Source organism: Lepus europaeus, unplaced genomic scaffold (assembly GCF_033115175.1).
Source record: "Lepus europaeus isolate LE1 unplaced genomic scaffold, mLepTim1.pri SCAFFOLD_74, whole genome shotgun sequence".
Taxonomy (NCBI): domain Eukaryota; kingdom Metazoa; phylum Chordata; class Mammalia; order Lagomorpha; family Leporidae; genus Lepus; species Lepus europaeus.
Genome location: NW_026909577.1, coordinates 548757 through 558321, shown reverse-complemented (window position 1 = coordinate 558321; position 9565 = coordinate 548757).

The following is a 9565-nucleotide window of genomic DNA, read 5'->3' as shown; positions in this document are numbered from 1 at the left end:
CCTGGGCGGTCCACGCGAGATGTGCTCGGAGCTGGGGTACAGGCTGTCCCACCATGGCCTCCTGAGCCTGAGCGCACACGCGTGGGCCATCTCGTGTCGCCTGCAGGCCCGCAGTCTGGCACTCCTGTGTTCCTGGGGTCCTCATAGGTTGCCCCCACCTCCTTTGGGCCGTGACGAGGCGCAGCCCCAGGAAAGCTGTGCCACCTGCGCGTGGGAGACAGGCCTACGGGCAACAGGCTCCCTAGGCTCACGGCCACGACTGACCCTGCAGCCTGCCTGGACGGCTGCAGGCACAGGACGGGAGGTGTCACTGGGCAGCGTGGGTTCACAAAACCTCCACTGGCAGTCCCCGGGAGGGAGGGTGCAGCAGGCTGCGCTTCGGCTGGCTCCCTCCCTCTGGTCGGGCATCAGGAACCCAGCCCCACTTCTGTCCCCTGTGTTCCCGAACTCCACAGTGCACTTGGGAACGGCCGGGCCCCCCTGGGCTTCCGTAGATCATTCGCCCGAGGAGCCTGCCTCAGCCCTGGCTCTAGGAGGCTGCCCAGGCGGCGCTGCCAAGTGACCCCAGGTGCTAGCTAGTGGAAGCAGCCGGCCTTGGGGACAACCTGCGGGCATCCCCGGGCCACAGAAACATTCTCTGAGGGAAGCTAGAGTACCTGGCACCCAGGCAGGCAGTCAGATTCCTGCTCTGGCAGGAGGGCTCCCTGGTTCGTGCATGCGCATGTGCGGTGCATGAGTCCCTGCCCTAAGGGCTTGTAGGGCGGGGCCCTTCCTCGGGGCAGCTCCTGCTACGCACCCACGCCTGATGCCCACCTGGGCGGTCCACGTGAGATGTGCTCGGAGCTGGGGTACAGGCTGTCCCACCATGGCCTCCTGAGCTTGAGCGCACACGCGTGGGCCATCTCGTGTCACCTGCAGGCCCGCAGTCTGGCATTCCTGCGTTCCTGGAGCCCTCCTAGGTTGCCCCCACCTCCTTTGGGCCGCGACGAGGCGCAGCTCCAGGAAAGCTGTGGCACCTTCGCGTGGGAGTCAGGCCTATGGGCAGCAGGCTCCCTAGGCTCACGGCCACGCACGACCCTGCAGCCTGCCTGGACGGCTGCAGGCACAGGACGGGAGGTGTTTCTGGGCAGCGTGGGTTCCCAAAACCTCCACTGGCAGCCCCCGGGAGGGAGGGTGCAGCAGGCTGCGCCTCGGCTGGCTCCCTACCTCTGGTAGGGCATCAGGAACCCAGCCCCACTTCTGTCCCCTGTGTTCCTGGCCTCCACAGCATGCTTGGGAGTGGCCGGGCCCCCCTGAGCTTCCGTAGGCCATTCGCCCGAGGAGCCTGCCTGAGCCCTGGCTCTAGGAGGCTGCCCAGGCGGCGCTGCCAAGTGACCCCAGGTGCTAGCTAGTGGAAGCGGCCGGCCTTGGGGACAACCTGCGGGCATCCCCGGGCCACAGAAACATTCTCTGAGGGAAGCTAGAGTACCTGGCACCCAGGCAGGCAGTCAGATTCCTGCTCTGGCTTGAGGGCTCCCTGGCTCGCGCATGCGCATGCGCGGTCCATGAGTCCCTGCCCTAAGGGCTTGTAGGGCGGGGCCCTTCCTGGGGGCAGCTGCTGCTATGCACCCACGCCTGATGCTCACCTGGGCGGTCCACGCGAGATGTGCTCGGAGCTGGGGTACAGGCTGTCCCACCATGGCCTCCTGAGCCTGAGCGCACACGTGTGGGCCATCTCGTGTCGCCTGCAGGCCCGCAGTCTGGCACTCCTGCATTCCTGGGGGCCTCCTAGGTTCGCCCCACCTCCTTTGGGCCGCGACGAGGCGCAGCCCCAGGAAAGCTGTGCCACCTTGAGTGTTGGAGCCCCGCCCACGGGCAGCCAGCTTCCTAGGTCCACGCCCACACCTGACCCTGCAGCCTGCCTGGACGGCTGCAGGCACAGGATGGGAGGTGTCACTGGGCAGCGCTGGCTCCGAAAACATCCGCTGGTAGGCCCCGGGAGGGAGGGTGCAGCAGGCTGCGCCTCAGCTGGCTCCCTCCCTCTAGTCGGGCATCACGAACCCAGCCCCACTTCTGCCCCTGTGTTCCTGGCCTCCACAGAGCACTTGGGAGCGGTCGGGCCCCCCTGGGCTTCCGTAGGCCATTCGCCCGAGGAGCCTGCCTGAGCCCTGGCTCTAGGAGGCTGCCCAGGCGGCGCTGCCAAGTGACCCCAGGTGCTAGCTAGTGGAAGCGGCCGGCCTTGGGGACAACCTGCGGGCATCCCCGGGCCACAGAAACATTCTCTGAGGGAAGCTAGAGTACCTGGCACCCAGGCAGGCAATCAGATTCCTGCTCTGGCTTGAGGGCTCCCTGGCTCGCGCATGCGCATGTGCGGTGCATGAGTCCCTGCCCTAAGGGCTTGTAGGCCGGGGCCCTTCCTGAGGGCAGCTGCTGCTACACACCCACGCCTGATGCCCACCTGGGCGGTCCACGCGAGATGTGCTCGGAGCTGGGGTACAGCCTGTCCCACCATGGCCTCCTGAGCCTGAGCGCACACGCGTGTGCCATCTTGTGTCACCTGCAGGCCCGCAGTCTGGCACTCCTGCGTTCCTGGGGGCCTCCTAGGTTGCCCCTACCTCCTTTGGGCAGCGACGAGGCGCAGCCCCAGGAAAGCTGTGCCACCTGCGCATGGGAGCCAGGCCTACGGGCAGCAGGCTCCCTAGGCTCACGGCCGCGCACGACCCTGCAGCCTGCCTGGACGGCTGCAGGCACAGGACAGGAGGTGTCACTGGGCAGCGTGGGTTCCCAAAACCTCCACTGGCAGCCCCCAGGAGGGAGGGTGCAGCAGGCTGCGCCTCAGCTGGCTCCCTCCCTCTGGTCGGGCATCAGGAACCCAGCCCCACTTCTGTCCCCTGTGTTCCCGAACTCCACAGTGCACTTGGGAACGGCCGGGCCCCCCTGGGCTTCCGTAGGCCATTTGCCCGAGGAGCCTGCCTCAGCCCTGGCTCTAGGAGGCTGCCCAGGCGGCGCTGCCACGTGACCCCAGGTGCTAGCTAGTGGAAGCGGCCGGCCTCGGGGACAACCTGCGGGCATCCCCGGGCCACAGAAACATTCTCTGAGGGAAGCTAGAGTACCTGGCACCCAGGCAGGCAGTCAGATTCCTGCTCTGGCAGGAGGGCTCCCTGGCTCGCGCATGCGCATGTGCGGTGCATGAGTCCCTGCCCTAAGGGCTTGTAGGCCGGGGCCCTTCCTGGGGGCAGCTGCTGCTACGCACCCATGCCTGATGCCCACCTGGGCGGTCCACGCGATATGTGCTCGGAGCTGGGGTACAGGCTGTCCCACCATGGCCTCCTGAGCCTGAGCGCACACGCTTGGGCCATCTCGTGTCGCCTGCAGGCCCGCCGTCCGGCACTCCTGTGTTCCTGGGGGCCTCCTAGGTTGCCCCCACCTCCTTTGGGCCGCGACGAGGTGCAGCCCCAGGAAAGCTGTGCCACCTGCGCATGGGAGCCAGGCCTACGGGCAGCAGGCTCCCTAGGCTCACGGCTGCGCCCGACCCTGCAGCCTGCCTGGACGGCTGCAGGCACAGGACGGGAGGTGTCACTGGGCAGCGCGGGCTCCCAAAACCTCCACTGGCAGCCCCCGGGGGGGAGGGTGCAGCAGGCTGCGCCTCGGCTGGCTCCCTCCCTCTAGTAGGGCATCAGGAACCCAGCCCCACTTCTGTCCCCTGTGTTCCTGGCCTCCACAGTGCATTTGGGAGCGGCTGGGCCCCCCTGGGCTTCCGTAGGCCATTCGCCCGAGGAGCCTGCCTGAGCCCTGGCTCTAGGAGGCTGCCCAGGCGGCGCTGCCAAGTGACCCCAGGTGCTAGCTAGTGGAAGCGGCCAGCCACGTGGGGAGCACAAACACCTGTGGGTTTCCCCGGAATGTACACCCTTACTGCCCTGCGTGCCTCCTTGTGTTGCAAATGAGCCCTCTGGGAATCCTTGCTGCCCTAGGGACTTGTCGGGCGGGGCCCACACAAGGTGAGTTGGTGGGGAGGGCTGCTGCAGGCATACACCCACTCCTGAAGTCCACTGGGGTGGTTCAAGTGACATGAGCTCTGAGCTCAGGCAAGTGCAGTTATAATTTTCACTGGCCAAACTATTGAAGAGCTTCAACACTGCACTCCTAAAACTCTTTTACATAAACCATTCAATAGGGAGGGCCTGTGCCATGGCTCACATCTTGGGGGTCAACTAATGGATGGAAGATCTCAATCTCTCTAGATAAAGAAATCTGTTAAAAAAATAAATTTGGGGTGGATGGTGTAGTGTCACAGCAATTTAAGCCACCAGCTAAACCCACAGAATCCCACATGAGTAACAATTTGAGCCACACCTATTCCATTTCTGATCCACTCCCTGTGACTAAATGTGGAAAACAAGTGGAAGATGGCCCAAGTATTTAGACTTCTGCATCCCACCTGGGAGACATGGAAGGGGTTCTGGGCAGGTACTGGCCCAACCCCAGCCATTGTGGCGATTTGGGGAGTGAACTAGCAGATGGGAGATCTCTTTCTCTCTCTGTAGCTGTTGTTCAAATGAATAAGGTTACACTTCACAGAAAAGCCATAGATGGTTTTATCTCCAGATCAATGTGTTCTCATGAATATAATTGCAAAACACACTGGCAAAAAGCCAATATATATATATATATATATATATATATATATATATATATTAGGCCAAGTGATTGGAACCTCAAACCACTATATCTATGTGAATGGTCCAGGACTGTGAGGAGAAAAAAAAAGTAAACATATTTGAGGAAGTGATAACTGAATGAATCACTGTTTTTGAAAATTATAAACCAGAGTATGTTCATAAGCTTTTTCATATTTCCTCTAAAAATCAATGTATTTGCTATTGTTTACATAAAAGGTACTGCCTATGTCCTCAAGCACAGAAATGTGGCAATATTCTTAGAAGATTTGCACTTTTTAAAAGATTTTATTGGAGCTGGCACTGTGGTACAGTGGGTTGAAACCTCAGCCTGCAATGCCAACATCCCATATGGGCACTGGTTTGAGTCCCAGCTTCTCCACTTCCATTCCAGCTCTCTGCAAAGGCCTGGGAAAGCAAAGATGGCCCAAGTGTTTGGGACACTGTATCCATGTGGCAGACCCAAAAGAAACTCCCGCCCCTGGCTTTGGATCGGCTGAGCTCTAGCCTTGCAGCCATTTGTGGAGTAAACCTGTGGATGGAAGACCTCTCTATCTCTGCCTGTACCACCTGGCTCCTGGCTTCAGATCAGTGCAGCACTGACTGTAGTGGCCATTTGGAGGGTGAACCAATGGAAGGAAGACCTTTCTCTCTGTCTCTCCCTCTCACTGTCTAACTCTGCCTGTCCAAAAAAAAAAAAAAAACAAATCAAAGAGACAGGATTTCAAAAAAGATTTGATTTAATTGAGAGATGCAATTACAGACAGAGAGATGGAGGGATAGAAAAAAGCTCTTTCATCTGCTAGTTCCCTCCCCAAATGGCCTCAATGGATAGAGTTGCATCACTCAGAAGCCAGGAGCCAGGAGCTCCTTCAAGGTCACCCATATGGATGCAGGGTCCCAAGCACTTGGGCCATCTTCCACTATTTTCCCAGGCCACAATCAGAGAGCTGGATAGGAAGATGAGCAGTCGGAACAAAACCAGGCACCCATATCAGATGTAGGCACCCCAGATTTGCATTTAAAGACAAACTATGGAAGGAAGGAGAATGGAGAGAAAGAAAGGAAGAATTGGACAAGAAATCAGAAAGAAATATCATCACTAACCATTAAACATAGAGTATTAAGAATAGAGGACACAAGAGTCAGGAAGCACAAACACAATTCAGCACCCATGGGTTGTGCGGAGGGTTAAAATGAGTTCAATTCCATGATGCGTGCATGAAAGACTACATGGACATGGCACAGGAAATTGAAATTGGGGAAAAAATCAACAAGAATATTATGGAAAGAAGTGAGACTGAACTTGGATACATTGTGTTTGAATTTTCTGTTGTTAACTATGTTGGGATCAACAACGGGCAACTAGAAATACAACATAGAGCTCAGCAGAGAACAAAGCAGGAGAATTTCAGTGAATAGAGCTAATGAAATATCCTAAAGAAAAAGATCAAAGAATGCAGAAAAGGAAAGAGAAGGGGACCTGAAGAAAGCCTGTACCTACTGGTACAGGAAGGGAAAACATAATAAGAAAAGGACAGGAGAGAACGAATATTGATGTTTATACCAGGGATAGTGAAAATCTCAACGTTAAAAATATCTCTGCCTCTTGGGGCTGCCACGGTGGTGCATCAGGTGAATGCGCTGGCCTGAAGCCCCAGCATCACATATGGGTGCCAGTTCTAGACCCAGCTGCTCCACTTCTGATCCAGCTCTCTGCTATGGCCTGCAAAACAGTAGAAGATGGCCCAAGTCCTGGGACCCCTGAACCCATGTGGAAGATCCAGAAGAAGCTCCTGGCTCTTGCTTAGGATAGGCCCAGCTTGGGCTGTTGTGCCCAATTGGGGAGTGAACCAATGGATGGAAGACCTCTCTCTGCCTCTCTTCTCTCTGTGTTACTCTGACTTTCAAATAAAAAAATAAATCTTAAAAAAAAATCTGCCTCTCTGGTGTAACACTGACTTTCAAATAAATAATAAATCTTTTTTAAAAAAGGAAATTATGTATTTCACATAACATTAACAGAGATTAAAAAATAGGCTGGTGCTGTGGCTCAATAGGCTAATCCTCCACCTGCAGTGCCGGCACACCAGGTTCTAGAACCAGTCAGGGCACCAGATTCTGTCTCAGTTGCACCTCTTTCAGGCCAGCGCTCTGCTGTGGCCCGGGAGTGCAGTGGAGGATGGCCCAAGTGCTTGGATCCTGCACCCCATGGGAGACCAGGAGAAGCACCTGGCTCCTGGATTTGGATCAGCGCGGTGCACCGGCTGCAGTGCACCAGCTGCGGCAGCCATTGGAGGATGAACCAACGGCAAAGGAAGACCTTTCTGTCTCTCTCTCTCTCACTGTCGACTCTGCCTGTCAAAAAAAAAGATTAAAAAATAAAATCCTGTTATTTGAAACAAAATGCATGAACCTGGAAAACATCATACTTAACCATGTGTTCTCCCTGATCTGTGATAACTAATAGAGCATCTAAAGGTAATCTATAGAAATGAAATTGACAATTTGAGTAGCAACAACATTGAACAGCCTTTCTCAACTACTGAACAGTTTTTTTCATAACATTTGTTGAGCTCTTTAATTAGTATAGTTAGTCATGTGTATAAAGTTGATTGCAAATAGATCTTAATAAAAAATAATCGGAATAGGAGAGGGAGGAAGAAGAGAGGTGGGCGTGTGGTGGGAGGATGAGCATGGTGGAAAGAATCACTATGTTCTTAACATCGTAATTATGAAATGCATGAAGTTTGTATTCCTTAAATATAAAGTTTCTGAGAAAAAAGACATAAGCTTAAGGAGCATTCTAGAAAAATTTTCATTTTGATTATTTTGGTCAAGGGTATTTGGCAGTAATATTTAAAATGAGAGAATGAATTATGTGTTTTTTATCTTATTTATTTTTAATGATAACTAACTTCTTTTGAAGGACATAGTTTGAGAGACTGAAGACAGAGAAAGATCTGCCATCAGCTGCTCCACTTCCTAAATGGGTGTAACAGCTAGAGTTGAACCAGACTGAAATCAGGAGCCAGAAGCTTCATCAGGGTCTCACACATAGGTGAGACCAAGTGCAGGTGCCCAAGCACTTGGATCAACTTCTGCTGCTTGCAGAGGTACGCTAAGCAGGGAGCTTGATTGGAAATAGAGCAACCAGGAAACAAAATCCATAAGGGATGCTGGCATCCTAGGCAGCTGTTTAACCCACTATACCACAATGTCACAATGTCAGCCCCAGGTTTTCATTTTAGATTTGAGCAGCTTGAGGTGCCATTTGGACGGCTATAAGGAAACACTCAACAGGGAGTAAATATAGTGGTCTACATGTTGTGCAAGAAGCCCAAGCAGGAGATACAGATGTGTCAGATGATATAGGGTCAACCTGTCAAGGTGAATTGCAGAATGGAATCAACAGGACACCAGTAAAAAGAGAAGAAACTCTCAGTGATGTCATGATACAAACAGGTTAACTTCCAGGAGAAGGCGTATAGCAGTTTCTACCATGGCAAGGGAAAAGACAGTCATTTAGCCTAATGCCCTGGTCCTACGTCAGCATTTTCGGCTGTGCAGTCAGGCCTGCTCCTAATTCTTGATTTTTTCCAAATCTAGAACACTAGAACACTTTTGAAAAATATTTATTTATTTGAAAGATAGAGTTAGAGAGAGGTAGAGACAGAGAGAGAGGTCTTACATCCACTGGTTCACTTCCCAGATGGCCGCAACACCCAGAGCTGCACCCATCCGAAGCCAGGAGCTAGGACTTTCTTCTAGATCTCCCACATGGATGCAGGGACCCAAGGACTTGAGCCACTTCTACTGCTATCCCAGGCCATAGCTGAGAGCTGGATTGGAAGAGGAACAGCCAGGACTAGAATTAGTGCCCATATGGGATACCAGCGCTTCAGGCCAGGGCTTTAACCTGCTGTACCACGGCACCAGCTCCTCAATTCTTCTGTAAGTTTCCACTAGAACCATGTAAAACATCTTGAAGCTATGACAATAAAAAAAATTGGAACCAATGTGCATTCAGCTCAGATGGCTTTAAATCTTGCAGCCATGCTCAATTTGTCCTGATTCTGAATTATATTTCTTTACGCTTTTCCAACCTAACCAAATCTTATAAACATCTTAAAATACAATGTAGGCCGGAACCGCAGCTCACTAGGGTAATCCTCTGCCTGCGGTGCTGGTACCCTGGGTTCTAGTCCCGGTTGGGGTGCCAGATTCTGTCCTGCTTTCTCCTCTTCCAGTCCAGCTCTCTGCTGTGGCCTGGGAAGGCAGTGGAGGATGGCCCAAGTCCTTTGGCCCCGCACATGTATGGGAGACCAGCAGGAAGTATCTGGCTCCTGATTTCGGATTGGCACAGCTTGCCAGCCGTAGCGACCATTTGGGGGGGTAAACCAATGGAAGAAAAATCTTTCTCTCTCTCTCTGCCTGTTTCTAACTCTACCTGTAAAAAATAAATACAATGTGAAAGAAGCTGAGGAATTAACAACTTACTGGCAACATATTCTTTTTTTGTTGGTCTTGGGTACATGAAGATTTCTCCAGGATCTTATCTGCAAGAGAAATTATTCAGAGAGAGTGGTGAGACAAATAGTCTAGATTCTCCCTAGATTCTACTGTGCTAGCAAGACCATGAAGGAAAGGCATATAGACAAATGGGCATATTAGCTGGGCAACAGAAATAAAGTACCCGCCCTATGGGGGAATATAGGCTTTACACATGGGAAGAGCAGCAAAGACCCTGAAAGAGCACACACAACTCTACCAATCACTCAGGTTAAACAGAAACTATTGTTAGGCTAATTAAAATATTCATTTGTTACCAATTCTGTAAAAAAAAATAATCAGTGCCAGGGCCATCACTGTAGGGTAGTGGGTAAAGCTTCCTGCTGCAGTGTGGGCGT